Here is a 15,396-nt window from a genome sequence, read left to right as displayed (position 1 = left end):
ACAGAGACAGAGACAGAGAGGAAGAGAGGGAGAGAGAGAAAGACAGGTTCAGTTTGTTGCTCCAAGTGGTGGTGTGTGTGTGAGAGGGAGAGAGGGAGAGAGGGAGAGAGAGAGAGAGACAGAGAGAGGGAGAGAGAGAGAAAGAGAGGGAGAGAGAGAGACAGAGAGACAGAGAGAGGGAGAGAGAGAGAAAGAGAGGGAGAGAGAGAAGACAGGTTCAGTTTGTTGCTCCAAGTGGTGGTGTGTGTGTGAGAGGGAGAGAGGGGGAGAGGGAGAGAGAAAGAGAGAGAGAGACAGAGAGAGGGAGAGAGAGAGAAAGAGAGGGAGAGAGAGAGACAGAGAGACAGAGAGAGGGAGAGAGAGAGAAAGAGAGGGAGAGAGAGAAAGACAGGTTCAGTTTGTTGCTCCAAGTGGTGGTGTGTGTGTGAGAGGGAGAGAGGGGAGAGGGAGAGAGAAAGAGAGAGAGAGACAGAGAGAGGGAGAGAGAGAGAAAGAGAGGGAGAGAGAGAGACAGAGAGACAGAGAGAGGGAGAGAGAGAGAAAGAGAGGGAGAGAGAGAAGACAGGTTCAGTTTGTTGCTCCAAGTGGTGGTGTGTGTGTGAGAGGGAGAGAGGGAGAGAGGGAGAGAGGGAGAGAGGGAGAGAGGGAGAGAGGGAGAGAGGGGGAGAGGGAGAGAGAAAGACAGAGAGAGACAGAGAGAGGGAGAGAGAGAGAAAAGAGAGGGAGAGAGAGAAGACAGGTTCAGTTTGTTGCTCCAAGTGGTGGTGTGTGTGTGAGAGGGAGAGAGGGAGAGAGGGGAGAGAGAGAGAGAGACAGAGACAGAGAGAAAGAGAGGGAGAGAGAGACAGAGACAGAGAGAGAGAGAGAGAGGGAGAGAGAGAGAGAGAGAGAGAGGGAGAGAGAAAGAGAGAGAGAGAGAGAAAGAGAGGGAGAGAGACAGAGAGAGACAGAGAGAGACAGAGAGAAAGAGACAGAGAGAGACAGAGAGAAAGAGACAGAGACAGAAAGAGAGACAGAGATAGAAAGAGAGACAGAGACAGAAAGAGAGAGAGAGGGAGGGATAGGGAGAGGGAGAAAAAAAAAGACAGAGACAGAGAGAAAGAGAGGGAGAGAGAGACAGCGACAGAAAGAGAGAGAGAGAGAGAGAGAGAAGGATAGGGACATTTACATTTACATTTAAGTCATTTAGCAGACGCTCTTATCCAGAGCGACTTACAAATTGGTGAATTCACCTTCTGACATCCAGTGGAACAGCCACTTTACAATAGTGCATCTAAGTCATTAAGAGGGGGGGGTGAGAAGGATTACTTATCCTATCCTAGGTATTCCTTGAAGAGGTGGGGTTTCAGGTGTCTCCGGAAGGTGGTGATTGACTCCGCTGTCCTGGCGTCGTGAGGGAGTTTGTTCCACCATTGGGGGCCAGAGCAGCGAACAGTTTTGACTGGGCTGAGCGGGAACTGTACTTCCTCAATGGTAGGGAGGCGAGCAGGCCAGAGGAGGATGAACGCAGTGCCCTTGCTTGGGTGTAGGGCCTGATCAGAGCCTGGAGGTACTGCGGTGCCGTTCCCCTCACAGCTCCGTAGGCAAGCACCATGGTCTTGTAGCGGATGCGAGCTTCAACTGGAAGCCAGTGGAGAGAGCGGAGGAGCGGGGTGACGGAGAGAACTTGGGAAGGTTGAACACCAGACGGGCTGCGGCGTTCTGGATGAGTTGTAGGGGTTTAATGGCACAGGCAGGGAGCCCAGCCAACAGCGAGTTGCAGTAATCCAGACGGGAGATGACAAGTGCCTGGATTAGGACCTGCGCCGCTTCCTGGGTGAGGCAGGGTCGTACTCTGCGGATGTTGTAGAGCATGAACCTACAGGAACGGGCCACCGCCATGATGTTGGTTGAGAACGACAGGGTGTTGTCCAGGATCACGCCAAGGTTCTTAGCGCTCTGGGAGGAGGACACAATGGAGTTGTCAACCGTGATGGCGAGATCATGGAACGGGCAGTCCTTCCCCGGGAGGAAGAGCAGCTCCGTCTTGCCGAGGTTCAGCTTGAGGTGGTGATCCGTCATCCACACTGATATGTCTGCCAGACATGCAGAGATGCGATTCGCCACCTGGTCATCAGAAGGGGGAAAGGAGAAGATTAATTGTGTGTCGTCTGCATAGCAATGATAGGAGAGACCATGTGAGGTTATGACAGAGCCAAGTGACTTGGTGTATAGCGAGAATAGGAGAGGGCCTAGAACAGAGCCCTGGGGGACACCAGTGGTGAGAGCGCGTGGCGAGGAGACAGATTCTCGCCACGCCACCTGGTAGGAGCGACCTGTCAGGTAGGACGCAATCCAAGCGTGGGCCGCGCCGGAGATGCCCAACTCGGAGAGGGTGGAGAGGAGGATCTGATGGTTCACAGTATCGAAGGCAGCCGATAGGTCTAGAAGGATGAGAGCAGAGGAGAGAGAGTTAGCTTTAGCAGTGCGGAGCGCCTCCGTGATGCAGAGAAGAGCAGTCTCAGTTGAATGACTAGTCTTGAAACCTGACTGATTTGGATCAAGAAGGTCATTCTGAGAGAGATAGAGGGAGAGCTGGCCAAGGACGGCACGTTCAAGAGTTTTGGAGAGAAAAGAAAGAAGGGATACTGGTCTGTAGTTGTTGACATCGGAGGGATCGAGTGTAGGTTTCTTCAGAAGGGGTGCAACTCTCGCTCTCTTGAAGACGGAAGGGACGTAGCCAGCGGTCAGGGATGAGTTGATGAGCGAGGTGAGGTAAGGGAGAAGGTCCCCGGAAATGGTCTGGAGGAGAGAGGAGGGGATAGGGTCGAGCGGGCAGGTTGTTGGGCGGCCGGCCGTCACAAGAAGCGAGATTTCATCTGGAGAGAGAGGGGAGAAAGAGGTCAGAGCACAGGGTAGGGCAGTGTGAGCAGAACCAGCGGTGTCGTTTGACTTAGCAAACGAGGATCGGATGTCGTCGACCTTCTTTTCAAAATGGTTGACGAAGTCATCTGCAGAGAGGGAGGAGGGGGGGGAGGGGAGGAGGATTCAGAAGGGAGGAGAAGGTGGCAAAGAGCTTCCTAGGGTTAGAGGCAGATGCTTGGAATTTAGAGTGGTAGAAAGTGGCTTTAGCAGCAGAGAGATAGAAAGAAAGACAGAGACAGAGAGAATCAACATATATATATATATATATATACACACTGCCCACAACATGAGGTGGAAATGCCCTGCCAATATATGACCATGACACATATTTCCCTCAGATTACACAGACCCACAACTAATTTAAAACTCCCATATCTACTGGTTGAAATACCACAGCATGCCACCACAGCAGCAAGATTTGTGACCTGTTGTCACAAGAAAAGGGTAAACTGTGAAGAACTAACACCATTGTAAATAAAACCTAGATTTATGTAGATTTATTTTCCTATAGGCACTTCAACAATAAAACATTTGAAATGTCTCTATTATTTTAAAACTCTTGTGAGTGAAATATTTTACTGTTCATTTCAGATGTTTTATTTCATATGTTTCCCATGCCAATAAATCTCCTTTTGAATTGAAATGAGAAAGACAGAGAGAGAGACAGAGAGAGAGACAGAGAGAGAGAGAGACAGAGAGAGACAGAGACAGAGACAGAGACAGAGACAGAGAGAGAGAGAGAGAGAGAGAGAGAGAGAGAGAGAGAGAGAGAGAGAGAGAGAGAGAGATGCGTCAACAGTAACCTTGGGAAAATCCTCTGCATTATCATTAACAGCAGACTCGTACACTTCCTCAATGAAAACAATGTACTGAGCAAATGTCAAATTGGCTTTTTACCAAATAACCGTACAACAGACCATGTATTCACCCTGCACACCCTAATTGACAACCAAACAAACCAAAACAAAGGCAAAGTCTTCTCATGCTTTGTTGATTTCAAAAAAGCCTTCGACTCAATTTGGCATGAGGGTCTGCTATACAAACTGATGGAAAGTGGTGTTGGAGGTAAAACATACGACATTATAAAATCCATGTACACAAACAACAAATCCAATTTTGATAAACTCCCATATCTACTGGGTGAAATTCCATAGTGTGCCATCACAGCAGCAAGATTTGTGACCTGTTGCCACGAGAAAAGGGCAACCAGTGAAGAACAAACACCATTGTAATTACAACCCATTTTATGCTTATTTATTTTATCTTGTGTCCTTTAAACATTTGTACATTGTTAAAACACTGTATATATATAATATGACATTTGTAATGTCTTTATTGTTTTGAAACTTCTGTATGTGTAATGTTTACTGTTGATTTTTATTGTTTATTTTGTATATTATCTACCTCACTTGCTTTGACAATGTTAACACATGTTTCCCATGCCAATAAAGCCCTTGAATTGAGAGAGAGAGAGAGAGAGAGAGAGAGAGAGAGAGAGAGAGAGAGAGCAGAGAGAGAGGCAGAGAGAGAGGCAGAGAGAGAGGCAGAGAGAGAGGCAGAGAGCAAGGCAGAGAGAGACAGAGAGAGACAGAGAGAGACAGAGAGAGACAGAGAGAGACAGAGAGAGAGAGAAAGACACAGACAGAGAGAGACAGACAGAGAGAGACAGACAGAGAGAGACAGAGAGAAAGTTGAGTTGAGAGGAAGTGGTGATGCCTGTATGTACACAGAGACGTCCGGAGAAGCACATTTCTCCAGAGACATTTACAGACAAATTGATTAGGTTGGACCTTCAGGACCCTTCATCCATCGCCACCTGGGTTCCTAGAGAAAGCAAATCTACGACCAATCAGACGTACACAGACATTCATTGAAATCATTGTATTAAAATACTGTACGTGCGACACACCCTAACTGATTTCAAAAGATGAATACTCTCCATCTAAATCTAGACTCTTTACAAAAGTGATGTACGTTTATTAGAACGCCACTAGTTGTTAGAGGTCACTGTCCCCAGAGCCAGCATCACCAAGCCAGAGGAAGCACAGCCACACTATAGAACAGCAGACTCTGTCCCCATGCAACAATACTCTGGAAGGTTTTTGTTAAGAGTCCGGAATTTGAGACAAGCCCTGGAAGAGGTGTGTTAGTGACACGTGGGTTATGGACCCAGGTACTATGGCAACCGTATACCTGACCTGATGATGGGTGGGTGTTTAACTCCTCCGAGATGTCTATGATGTCAACGGTGTGCCCTGTACACCGTGGGGGGGTGAGTAGACAAACAGACAGTTTCATATTGTGACATGATGTCCTACCAGTCGGTTACCAAGTCAATCAAATGATTATTCATGTCTTTCTGCCACGAACATACAGGTGCAGTACAGGAAATAGCTTCATACGTCTGCAGAGTGAAAATCCCTCGAGAAATAATCTTAGTTTCTGTTAACCGCATTGTCAATGTGCCAAAATAAACACACACACACACACACACACACACACAAACACACACACACACACAAACACACACACACAAACACACACACACAAACACACACACACACACACACACACCAGATAAACTCCACTATAAACCTTCTGACAGAAGTGTTTGAAATGTGACCTGAAGAGTTGAATGGTTACCAGTCTGAGCATGTGCGATGGCCACTCGTGTCAACAATATCCCATTTATATTCTGACCAGGAACTCAGTGTTGTTACCAGGACAGCCAATAGGAAGCCTGCTCTACGGTTCAGTTATATTCTGACCAGGAACTCAGTGTTGTTACCAGGACAGCCTATAGGAAGCCTGCTCTACGGTTCAGTTAGATTCTGACCAGGAACTCAGTGTTGTTACCAGGACAGCCTATAGGAAGCCTGCTCTACGGTTCAGTTATATTCTGACCAGGAACTCAGTGTTGTTACCAGGACAGCCAATAGGAAGCCTGCTCTACGGTTCAGTTATATTCTGACCAGGAACTCAGTGTTGTTATTAGGACAGCCTATAGGAAGCCTGCTCTATACGGTTCAGTTATATTCTGACCAGGAACTCAGTGTTGTTACCAGGACAGCCTATAGGAAGCCTGCTCTACGGTTCAGTTATATTCTGACCAGGAACTCAGTGTTGTTACCAGGACAGCCAATAGGAAGCCTGCTCTACAGTTCAGTTATATTCTGACCAGGAACTCAGTGTTACCAGGACAGCCTATAGGAAGCCTGCTCTATACGGTTCAGTTATATTCTGAAAAGGAACTCAGTGTTGTTACCAGGACAGCCTATAGGAAGCCTGCTCTATACGGTTCAGTTATATTCTGACCAGGAACTCAGTGTTGTTACCAGGACAGCCAATAGGAAGCCTGCTCTACAGTTCAGTTATATTCTGACCAGGAACTCAGTGTTACCAGGACAGCCTATAGGAAGCCTGCTCTATACGGTTCAGTTATATTCTGAAAAGGAACTCAGTGTTGTTACCAGGACAGCCTATAGGAAGCCTGCTCTATACGGTTCAGTTATATTCTGACCAGGAACTCAGTGTTGTTATTAGGACAGCCTATAGGAAGCCTGCTCTATACGGTTCAGTTATATTCTGACCAGGAACTCAGTGTTGTTACCAGGACAGCCTATAGGAAGCCTGCTCTATACGGTTCAGTTATATTCTGACCAGGAACTCAGTGTTGTTACCAGGACAGCCAATAGGAAGCCTGCTCTATACGGTTCAGTTATATTCTGACCAGGAACTCAGTGTTACCAGGACAGCCTATAGGAAGCCTGCTGTCACGAATATTACCGAAGGTGGCTCCCCTTCCTGTTCGGGTGGCGCTCGGCGGTCGTCGTCGCCGGTCTACTAGCTGCCACCAATCCCTTATTCCTTTTCGTTTGTTTTGGTCTCATTGTTTTCACCTGTTCCTTGTTGGGGTTTTGGGATGGGTGTTATTTAAGTTTGTTTCTGTCTCATTGTTTTCACCTGTTCCTTGTTGGGGTTTTGGGATGGGTGTTATTTAAGTTTGTTTCTGTCTCATTGTTTTCACCTGTAACTTGTTGGGGTTTTGGTATGATAGTGTTATTTAAGTTTGTTTCTGTCTCATTGTTTTCACCTGTTCCTTGTTGGGGTTTTGGGGTGGGTGTTATTTAAGTTTGTTTCGGGCTCATTGTTTTCACCTGTTCCTTGTTGGGGTTTTGGGATGGGTGTTATTTAAGTTTGTTTCTGTCTCATTGTTTTCACCTGTTCCTTGTTGGGGTTTTGGGATGGGTGTTATTTAAGTTTGTTTCAGTCTCATTGTTTTCACCTGTTCCTTGTTGGGGTTTTGGGATGGGTGTTATTTAAGTTTGTTTCTGTCTCATTGTTTTCACCTGTTCCTTGTTGGGGTTTTGGGATGGGTGTAATTTAAGTGTGTTTCTGTCTCATTGTTTTCACCTGTTCCTTGTTGGGGTTTTGGGATGGGTGTTATTTAAGTTTGTTTCTGTCTCATTGTTTTCACCTGTTCCTTGTTGGGGTTTTGGGATGGGTGTTATTTAAGATTGTTTCGGTCTCATTGTTTTCACCTGTAACTTGTTGGGGTTTTGGTATGATAGTGTTATTTAAGTTTGTTTCTGTCTCATTGTTTTCACCTGTTCCTTGTTGGGGTTTTGGGGTGGGTGTTATTTAAGTTTGTTTCGGGCTCATTGTTTTCACCTGTTCCTTGTTGGGGTTTTGGGATGGGTGTTATTTAAGTTTGTTTCTGTCTCATTGTTTTCACCTGTTCCTTGTTGGGGTTTTGGGATGGGTGTTATTTAAGTTTGTTTCAGTCTCATTGTTTTCACCTGTTCCTTGTTGGGGTTTTGGGATGGGTGTTATTTAAGTTTGTTTCTGTCTCATTGTTTTCACCTGTTCCTTGTTGGGGTTTTGGGATGGGTGTAATTTAAGTGTGTTTCTGTCTCATTGTTTTCACCTGTTCCTTGTTGGGGTTTTGGGATGGGTGTTATTTAAGTTTGTTTCTGTCTCATTGTTTTCACCTGTTCCTTGTTGGGGTTTTGGGATGGGTGTTATTTAAGATTGTTTCGGTCTCATTGTTTTCACCTGTTCCTTGTTGGGGTTTTGGGATGGGTTTTATTTAAGTTTGTTTCTGTCTCATTGTTTTCACCTGTTCCTTGTTGGGGTTTTGGGATGGGTGTTATTTAAGTTTGTTTCTGTCTCATTGTTTTCACCTGTTCCTTGTTGGGGTTTTGGGATGGGTGTTATTTAAGTTTGTTTCTGTCTCATTGTTTTCACCTGTTCCTTGTTGGGGTTTTGGGATGGGTGTTATTTAAGTTTGTTTCGGTCTCATTGTTTTCACCTGTTCCTTGTTGGGGTTTTGGGATGGGTGTTATTTAAGTTTGTTTCTGTCTCATTGTTTTCACCTGTTCCTTGTTGGGGTTTTGGGATGGGTGTTATTTAAGTGTGTTTCTGTCTCATTGTTTTCACCTGTTCCTTGTTGGGGTTTTGGGATGGGTGTTATTTAAGTTTGTTTCTGTCTCATTGTTTTCACCTGTTCCTTGTTGGGGTTTTGGGATGGGTGTTATTTAAGTTTGTTTCTGTCTCATTGTTTTCACCTGTTCCTTGTTGGGGTTTTGGGATGGGTGTTATTTAAGTTTGTTTCTGTCTCATTGTTTTCACCTGTTCCTTGTTGGGGTTTTGGGATGGGTGTTATTTAAGTTTGTTTCTGTCTCATTGTTCTCACCTGTTCCTTGTTGGGGTTTTGGGATGGGTGTTATTTAAGTTTGATTTGGTCTCATTGTTTTCACCTGTTCCTTGTTGGGGTTTTGGGATGGGTGTTATTTAAGTTTGTTTCTGTCTCATTGTTTTCACCTGTTCCTTGTTGGGGTTTTGGGATGGGTGTTATTTAAGTTTGTTTCTGTCTCATTGTTTTCACCTGTTCCTTGTTGGGGTTTTGGGATGGGTGTTATTTAAGTTTGTTTCTGTCTCATTGTTTTCACCTGTTCCTTGTTGGGGTTTTGGGATGGGTGTTATTTAAGTTTGTTTCTGTCTCATTGTTTTCACCTGTTCCTTGTTGGGGTTTTGGGATGGGTGTTATTTAAGTTTGTTTCGGTCTCATTGTTTTCACCTGTTCCTTGTTGGGGTTTTGGGATGGGTGTTATTTAAGTTTGTTTCTGTCTCATTGTTTTCACCTGTTCCTTGTTGGGGTTTTGGGATGGGTGTTATTTAAGTTTGTTTCTGTCTCATTGTTTTCACCTGTAACTTGTTGGGGTTTTGGTATGATAGTGTTATTTAAGTTTGTTTCTGTCTCATTGTTTTCACCTGTTCCTTGTTGGGGTTTTGGGGTGGGTGTTATTTAAGTTTGTTTTGGTCTCATTGTTTTCACCTGTTCCTTGTTGGGGTTTTGGGGTGGGTGTTATTTAAGTTTGATTTGGTCTCATTGTTTTCACCTGTTCCTTGTTGGGGTTTTGGGATGGGTGTTATTTAAGTTTGTTTCTGTCTCATTGTTTTCACCTGTTCCTTGTTGGGGTTTTGGGATGGGTGTTATTTAAGTTTGTTTTGGTCTCATTGTTTTCACCTGTTCCTTGTTGGGGTTTTGGGATGGGTGTTATTTAAGTTTGTTTCTGTCTCATTGTTTTCACCTGTTCCTTGTTGGGGTTGTGGGATGGGTGTTATTTAAGTTTGTTTATCCTCTGGTGTTTAGTTTATCCCTCTGGTGTTTAGTTTATCCTCTGGTGTTTGTTTATCCCTCTGGTGTTTAGTTTATCCTCTGGTGTTTAGTTTATCCCTCTGGTGTTTAGTTTATCCCTCTGGTGTTTAGTTTATGCCTCTGGTGTTTAGTTTATCCCTCTGGTGTTTAGTTTATCCCTCTGGTGTTTAGTTTATCCCTCTGGTGTTTAGTTTATCCCTCTGGTGTTTAGTTTATCCCTCTGGTGTTTAGTTTATCCCTCTGGTGTTTAGTTTATGCCTCTGGTGCTTGTACGGGCTTGTTGTTATTGTACGTTAGTGGTGTCTTGTTGATTTGGGGTTTTCGCTGTCCGGTGTTTGTAAACAGTGGTTTTGGGTTGTTGTTTGCGCCTGTGTTTTGGGCGTCACCCTATGTTGTCCCTGTTCCTGTTACGGAGGACGGAGGACATTAAAGTGTTTTTCCCCCGTTTTCCTTCTGCTCTCTGCGTCTGACTCCACACCCATCACTCTCCCGGCGTTACACCGGCTCTATACTATACTTTACGTTGTTCGATAAGATATTTCAGTTTTAGAAAGCATTGTAATAATAACATGTTATGAGTATTTATGAGGATAACAAGTCCTGATAGTGATAATGTGATAATGTAATGAATAACGGATGTAACAACGCAGCTAATAGAGGATTATCACAGTGATAATGTAATGAATATCAGATGTAACAACGCAGCTAATAGAGGATTATCACAGTGATAATGTAATGAATAACGGATGTAACAACACAGCTAATAGAGGATTATCACAGTGATAATTGTAATGAATAACGGATGTAACAACGCAGCTAATAGAGGATTAACACAGTGATAATGCCATGAATATCAGATGTAACAACACAGCTAATAGAGGATTAACACAGTGATAATGTCATGAATATCAGATGTAACAACGCAGCTAATAGAGGATTATCACAGATATAATGTAATGAATAACGGATGTAACAACGCAGCTAATAGAGGATTATCACAGTGATAATGTAATGAATATCAGATGAAACAACGCAGCTAATAGAGGATTAACACAGTGATAATGTAATGAATAACGGATGTAACAGCGCAGCTAATAGAGGATTATCACAGTGATAATGTAATAAATAATGGATGTAACAATGCAGCTAATAGAGGATTAACACAGTGATAATGTAATGAATAACGGATGTAACAACGCAGCTAATAGAGGGTTATCACAGTGATAATGTAATGAATAACGGATGTAACAACGCAGCTAATAGAGGATTATCACAGTGATAATGTCATGAATATCAGATGTAACAACGCAGCTAATAGAGGATTATCACAGTGATAATGTAATGAATAACGGATGTAACAACACAGCTAATCGAGGATTATCACAGTGATAATTGTAATGAATAACGGATGTAACAACGCAGCTAATAGAGGATTAACACAGTGATAATGCCATGAATATCAGATGTAACAACACAGCTAATAGAGGATTAACACAGTGATAATGTCATGAATATCAGATGTAACAACGCAGCTAATAGAGGATTATCACAGATATAATGTAATGAATAACGGATGTAACAACGCAGCTAATAGAGGATTATCACAGTGATAATGTAATGAATATCAGATGTAACAACGCAGCTAATAGAGGATTAACACAGTGATAATGTAATGAATAACGGATGTAACAGCGCAGCTAATAGAGGATTATCACAGTGATAATGTAATAAATAATGGATGTAACAATGCAGCTAATAGAGGATTAACACAGTGATAATGTAATGAATAACGGATGTAACAACGCAGCTAATAGAGGGTTATCACAGTGATAATGTAATGAATAACGGATGTAACAACGCAGCTAATAGAGGATTATCACAGTGATAATGTCATGAATAACGGATGTAACAACGCAGCTAATAGAGGATTATCACAGTGATAATGTAATGAATAACGGATGTAACAACGCAGCTAATGGAGGATTATCACAGTGATAATGTAATGAATAACGGATGTAACAACGCAGCTAATAGAGGATTAACACAGTGATAATGTCATGAATATCAGATGTAACAACGCAGCTAATAGAGGATTATCACAGATATAATGTAATGAATAACGGATGTAACAACGCAGCTAATAGAGGATTATCGCAGTGATAATGTGATGAATAACGGATGTAACAGCGCAGCTAATAGAGGATGATCACAGTGATAATGTAATGAATATCAGATGTAACAACGCAGCTAATAGAGGATTATCACAGTGATAATGTAATGAATAACGGATGTAACAGCGCAACTAATAGAGGATTATCACAGTGATAATGTGATGAATAACGGATGTAACAGCGCAGCTAATAGAGGATGATCACAGTGATAATGTAATGAATATCAGATGTAACAACGCAGCTAATAGAAGATTATCACAGTGATAATGTAATGAATAACAGATGTAACGCATCATTAAATATAGTGTATTACGAGGTAAGGACATAGTGAGGCATCGAGGGCTACTGCACGATGCAGATGGAGACTTCTTAGTTGATGTAGGTTAGAAAACGATCTATCGGTCGTCTCCCTTCACATCACTAACCACAGGAAGCCAGAAAACAACCACATGACAGCGAGGGACTCCTGCAGAACAGAGAAGACTCCTCCCCTACAGCTTGACAAACTCTTTCCAATTGTCTCTTCTCAACAACGTCCGTGTGTGTAAAGCAAATCAGTTTCACTTTGTTCTTCAACCCCGGGGCTCACTTGAAAAAGACGTCGATCTCGATGCCACTTCCCTGGTTACAAACAACGGATCAACGACATAACGAAGATAAAGATTCATTATTAAAGGTGACCGGACCTTGTTCTTCCAGGATTCCATTCGGGATTTTCTTGTCGACTGCTGTGACGACCTCCTTTCTCTGGTTCCTTATCCTGCCGGGTAGAGAGAGAGAGAGAGAGACGGAGGACAAGGAAGAGGACAGGAGGATGACAGGTTAATTAAAGGATATAAAGGGATACATTTTACCTGCGACTATTAGTCAAGTTCACTCCAAAACAACAGTTCTAAGAACTAACAGTTCTAAGTTCTAAGAACTAACAGTTCTAAGTTCTAATAACTAACAGTTCTAAGTTCTAATAACTAACAGTTGTAAGTGCTAATAACTAACAGTTGTAAGTTCTAAAAACTAACAGTTCTAAGTTCTAAGAACTAACAGTTCTAAGTTCTAATAACTAACAGTTCTACGTGCTAATAACTAACAGTTCTAAGTTCTAAAAACTAACAGTTCTAAGTTCTAAGAACTAACAGTTCTAAGTTCTAATAACTAACAGTTCTAAGTTCTAATAACTAACAGTTCTAAGTTCTAATAACTAACAGTTCTAAGAACTAACAGTTCTAAGTTCTAAGATCTAACAGTTCTAAGTTCTAAGATCTAACAGTTCTAAGTTCTAATAACTAACAGTTCTAAGTTCTAATAACTAACAGTTCTAAGATCTAACAGTTCTAAGTTCTAATAACTAACAGTTCTAAGAACTAACAGTTCTAAGTTCTAAGATCTAACAGTTCTAAGCTCTCAGATCTAACAGTTCTAAGTTCTAAGATCTAACAGTTCTAAGATCTAACAGTTCTAAGTTCTAAGAACTAACAGTTCTAAGTTCTAAGAACTAACAGTTGTAAGTGCTAATAACTAACAGGTCTAAGTTCTAAGAACTAACAGTTCTAAGTTCTAAGAACTAACAGTTCTAAGTTCTAAGAACTAACAGTTCTAAGTTCTAATAACTAACAGTTCTAAGTTCTAAGAACTAACAGTTCTAAGTTCTAATAACTAACAGTTCTACGTGCTAATAACTAACAGTTCTAAGTTCTAATAACTAACAGTTCTAAGTTCTAAGAACTAACAGTTCTAAGTTCTAATAACTAACAGTTCTACATGCTAATAACTAACAGTTCTAAGTTCTAAAAACTAACAGTTCTAAGTTCTAAGAACTAACAGTTCTAAGTTCTAATAACTAACAGTTCTAAGTTCTAATAACTAACAGTTCTAAGTTCTAATAACTAACAGTTCTAAGAACTAACAGTTCTAAGTTCTAAGATCTAACAGTTCTAAGTTCTAAGATCTAACAGTTCTAAGTTCTAATAACTAACAGTTCTAAGTTCTAATAACTAACAGTTCTAAGATCTAACAGTTCTAATAACTAACAGTTCTAAGAACTTACAGTTCTAAGTTCTAAGATCTAACAGTTCTAAGTTCTAATAACTAACAGTTCTAAGATCTAACAGTTCTAAGTTCTAATAACTAACAGTTCTAAGATCTAACAGTTCTAAGTTCTAATAACTAACAGTTCTAAGAACTAACAGTTCTAAGCTCTCAGATCTAACAGTTCTAAGTTCTAAGATCTAACAGTTCTAAGTTCTAAGATCTAACAGTTGTATGTTCTAAGTTAACATGTGAGTTTTACGTTATATAAAGGACACAAATAGGTTGGTAAGGTACCATCGGAAAGTGGAAAAGCTGTTCTTTCTCATTAGAGTCCAGGGTTGATGAGATCACAGAACTCAGCTCGGTTACAGCCACAGCAGCTCTCTCTCTCTGACTTCAGATCGTTCATACTAACGCGCCTGGCTGTGTCGTTCACTTTTACTGTGGCCAGCATGAGGCATGAACAACTGCTAGTGGTTCATTTCCTGACTGGAGACTCCGCCCTCTGCTGATTGAGGAGAGGAAGGGTGACGTCACCTTGGCCCTCGCCCTGTCTGGCAGCACACACACACACACTACCCCACCCTATGACTGGTACGTTACCTGAGGAAGTACCAGGCCAGCAGAATGCTGATGACAAGCAGCACGGAGAAGACCAGCACGGTGGGCAGGATGTGGGAACTCTGGGACTTTGTGTCTTCTGGAAAGGAGAGGGAAGAAGGAAGAGGCAGAGGTTGTGGACCCCAAACAAAATCTGTCCTCCCTCCGAAAGTGTGCACTTGTTCACTTCCCTTCATAGATTTATGAAAGGAAATAGCGGAACCCTCCCTCGAGTCTAGCCCATGCCTCCACCAACACAATGTAGTGAACGAGTACACACTTCAGGAGGTAGGAGAGGTTATTGGGGAGGATCCAGACAGCAGAGAGAGAGTCATCAAAGGAACAGGAAGAAGCCTGTGGTAGAACACAGAGTTGAGCGTAGCAGTACAATTACTAGATAGGTCAAAAGCCACCTCAGATCATGAATATCCTTTCTAGTTATTATATTTCTACGGGGCTAAAGAGAGTTGAGCACAGGCCAAGTGTTGAGCATTGTTCAATAAGACACACTGTGGCAAAAAAAACGTTTTTTTTTTCTTCTCCCTTCCCAACAGACAACAAAAACAACCCTTTTCTGATTGGGCTACAGCAGATAGTACAGGTCTGTTTCAGAGTGTTTTCTTCCGTGTTGTCCCAACTGAACACAACCCTACTCTGGTGGTTGCCAGGTGGGAATTAAGGTTGGCAGGCAACTAGACCCATCATTATGGCCTGGATGGAGGCCTGATTTAAGGTCAGACTTTGGATATGTCCCAAATGGCACCCTATTCCCTATATAGTGCACTACTTTTGACCGTAGTCCTATGGACCCTGAAGAAAAAAGTAGTGCATTATATTGGGAATAGGCTGCCATTTGGGCCTTTGTCTAGAGAGATAAGTATCAGGGACAAGCTCCTCTAAACCTGAGAGAGAGAAGAGCTGCTGTTAATGGTTTGGGTTATCTCATTTAAACCTGAGAGAGAGAAGGGCTGCTGTTAAGGGTTTGGGTTATCTCATTTAAACCTGAGAGAGAAAGGGCTGCTGTTAAGGGTT

General features: G+C 42.5%; 1 pseudogene; it reads right to left on the bottom strand.

Moving 5' to 3' along the window:
- The window catches only part of LOC135511836 (receptor-type tyrosine-protein phosphatase epsilon-like), a 112,678-nt pseudogene that overhangs the window by 30,174 nt on the left and 67,108 nt on the right, over nt 1-15,396 (bottom strand).

This window comes from Oncorhynchus masou, chromosome 24 (genome assembly GCF_036934945.1).
Source record: "Oncorhynchus masou masou isolate Uvic2021 chromosome 24, UVic_Omas_1.1, whole genome shotgun sequence".
Taxonomy (NCBI): domain Eukaryota; kingdom Metazoa; phylum Chordata; class Actinopteri; order Salmoniformes; family Salmonidae; genus Oncorhynchus; species Oncorhynchus masou.
The sequence above is the reverse complement of the archived record's forward strand: the minus strand, read 5'-3'. Positions and strand labels throughout refer to the sequence as shown.